The sequence below is a fragment of the Octodon degus genome, unplaced genomic scaffold (genome assembly GCF_000260255.1).
Source record: "Octodon degus isolate 3935 unplaced genomic scaffold, OctDeg1.0 scaffold00053, whole genome shotgun sequence".
NCBI classification, from domain to species: Eukaryota; Metazoa; Chordata; class Mammalia; order Rodentia; family Octodontidae; genus Octodon; species Octodon degus.
Window position 1 is genome coordinate 13,552,939 of NW_004524629.1, and position 3,806 is coordinate 13,556,744.

Genomic DNA, 3,806 nt, shown 5'->3' on the forward strand with positions numbered 1-3,806 from the left:
ATGGCTTTATTTTTTATACTTCGTTTTTATACTTTTCTGCTGAATAGTTAAGACCAAGATAAAGCAAGACCTTTATAACAAGAAATGTAACTTTTGTATGTGACAAGGTCAGTCAAATCCCCTCAGGATTTACCCTGAAACCCTGTACCTCAGTTTGTAGATCCTTTGTCAGTGTGAGCCCTGTGGATGAGTCATGGCCATTGTTTGGCCAGTGTGCTCTCTGTGAAAGCCTGAGAGAATACTTTCTCTCCATGTGACTCTCCTTAGGCACACTTTGCATCATCGATCACTTTCCTCTGTGGCCTTATAATCTCCTTGATCAGAAAATTTGGGACACCACTGTGCTACAGGATGTTACAGTACAGATTCTCTTGACTCAGATCCTTTGTTACTAACTGTACTAAAATCTTGACAAAAGTTAAAGCCTGAAATGGTAACTTTTGAACAGCAAAACTAAAGCTACAGCAGATGTTGATGAGTTATGCAGCAACTATGATGTGACTCAAAACACAAGGAACTGACCAATGGTTGTACTTTACTCTATCTTAAACATGTATGACATAAATAGTTTGATAATTTACAAAGAAAATAACAAGTGCAAAGCATCATGGGGAAATTTTCTTAGAGGATTGGGGTTGAAACTCATAAAAGATTATTTATAGCAGAGGAAAACCAAAATATTTCTGCCAAGGGAGCTATGCAAAAGATTGTGGAGCGTAGTGGTGGACAGGCAAGTGCAAGACCAACTATGATAATAGGGAAACCAAAAGGATAGTAACTGTGCCCTATGGAAAAAGTCAGGAACACAAAACATACATGGTATCAGTGTGACACTTGTGCATGGAACATGATGCAGTTGTTTTGTGTGAAGAATGCCTTGGGTGGGACAATTGAAGCAAAGTTATTTTTGCTGTAGAATTCTATTGGTAGCTTCACTGTAGTTCATATAGGAACTTATTTCTGATGTTATCCTTTAGATTTTGTCAGCAAGTGCAGAGCTGATGCAAAAATGTTGTTTATTCCTGAACACATACTACATATTAGGAATTTAACACTTTATTTTATGGACATTGTATGTTCCTGTTAACTACACATTGTACAACGTAATAGGAACCTACTGATAAAACAGAAAGACCAGTAGATGTCAAGTATGTCCCACTAAACAGTCAGCAATGCAAAACATGTCAGTATAAAGGATATATGTATGTATCGTGTGTGAAGACTGCCTCAGGTGTGATAATTGAAATAATATTATTTTTTGTTGTAGAACTCTATTAGTATTTTCATTGCATTTTTAATAAGAAATTATTCCTGTTATTAATTTTTATTTTATTTATTTATTTATTTTTGTTATTAATTTTTAGATTTGGTACACCAAAAAAAGTTAATGTTGAAAAATTTGATGCTTTTTTAATAAGCACCCAATTAATATTAAAAATTCAGGCACACACCTGTAATCCTAGCACTCAAGAGACTGAGGCAGGAGGATTAAGACCAGCCTGGATTACATAGCAAAACCCGTCTCAAAAAAAAAACAATGCTTTATATTTTTATTTTTTTATTGCTAAGTATTCATTGCTTAATAATAAAATTAATAATTCATCAATAGAAATATTGTAAATAATAAATTGGTATTATAAACACACAGTGTGTCTTTATGACAAAATTATGCCCCATGCATTGGCTCAAGAGATGTCCCTTGTCCCTTCCATCGCATGTGGACACAATGAGAAGCTGTCATTTATGAACCAGAAAGGGGGCTCTTAGTAGACATCAAACCAGTCAGCACCTGGGTCTTGGAGCTTGCTCCCTCCATAACATATGGAGTAAATTTCTATTATTTGTAAGCCACCAGACTGTATTTGACATAGCAGCACAAATAGACTGAGATATCATCCTTTATTTTTGGAGTTTGCAGAGTGGTAATATTTTTTCTGTTTTCTGGGCTTGTAGAACTCAAACTTAGATTATGGGAAAGAGGAGAAAAAGGTAATGGGACAGTAAAAGAAAAAAAAAGCTGCCTAGGAACCAGAAATTTACTTGGTGAAAACCTCCAACTTTTCGAATCATTAGGTTTTAATGATGAAATAATTTCACTGGGGTAAGCATACAGAGAAAGAAGAGCTACCAGGGTGATTTCTACAACTGCACAGATTTGATGTCTATATTCTTAAGGTAAGTTATCACCAGGCCAAAACTTTGAGGTGTGTACTAAAAGCCACTGGGGTACTCACACTGACTGTGGCCTCTCTGAGGAGAGACCAAGTTTGGCTGAAGATCACTTCTCAATGGATTTCAGGGGTTTTTCTTGAATTGTACTCACTTATCTACTGAAAAAAAAACCAACAAAATTATAGGATGTGGACAGCTATTAGGACTATGTGAAGGAATGTATGAAGTAGATATAGTGTTCAGTAATTAAATTATAAAGGATACTAATTAGAAAATAATGATTCAGGGACCAGGGTTTGATCCCCGGTCCCGCATGCCTCTCTGGCCCCGCCCCTGGGATGCACTGAGCTGGTGACTGAGGCTGGGCATGGTGGCACATGCCTGTAATCCTAGCACTGGGGAGGCTGAAAACAGGAGATCACTATAAGTCAGAGCTGAGTAGTGATAGCCTGTACCAAATACATAAATGGAAAAAAAATTGATTCATGTTGATGTAATTAGCTTTAAAATAGAGGAAAGTGTTGTCATAAGATAGAATTGGCAGGAGAGGGACACACCTTCGAAGCCTAACTCTGTTCCTTGCTAGTGGTATAGTCTTAGACAAGTTCCTAAACTTCATTTGTAAGCTATCCTTCTCACAGAGTCATTTTGACAAATAGGAGAATGCATAATAGGTGAAAATAATGATAATAATGCCACTTGATGCTTATGTAGCACTTTCCATGTACCAGAAATTCTTATTTAACCCTCAAAAAAGAAAAGAAAAAACCAATGATGTAGGTCTCACTATTATACCACTTTACAGAAGTCCACTGAGACATAGGCTAAATAGGAGGTAAGACTGAAATATACAGAGAAGGTTTAAACTTTAAGAATGTATTAGAGGGCTGGCCAAATAGCTCAGTGGATTAAAGCGCCTACTTAGGCAGACACAAGGGCCGGGAGTTCGATCCCCAGGCCTGCTGTGTTGGCCCCGCCCGCAGGGCACTCTGAGATGGTGATGATAGAGACTGGGCTTGGTGGTGCGCCCCTGTAAACTCAGCACTTTAGAGGCTGTAAACAGGAGGATCACTACGAGTCTGATCTGTGCAGTAAGACCCTGTGTACGCTGTACATTCTGTCCTAAATACAAAAAAAAATGCATTAGGATATGACACACTGTCATTAATCTTTAAAAACACTCATCTCATAGTGGCAGCCACTTCTAAACAAGTTCTGGAAGTCTTCTTTTGTGAGCATCTCTATGAGGGGGTGATAAAAAATGTTCTATACTGTTTCCAAGTGCCACCCAACTGAAAGCAGATTTGTAAAAAATAACACAATGTGTTCTTGTCGTCTTGTTCACTGAATCTGGCACCACACAACTTCTGGTCTTCATACTCAGAAGAAAGGCCTTCCACAACTGCTTCAGAAGGTGGGAAGGAAGAAAGGATAAGTGTGTTTGGAGTATGTGTTTTGGGGAGGGATAGTGGTATTTTGAGGGTAAAAAGTGGCAATGTGTCTTTTATTGAAATAAAAATTTAACCTTGCTTGTATTTTTTGACCATGTCTCAAGAATTTCAGAAGCATTCGAAGTAAGAACAGAGCCAAGATTTGAACCTAGGAGACCTGGTTATTAAATACTATGTTCTCCA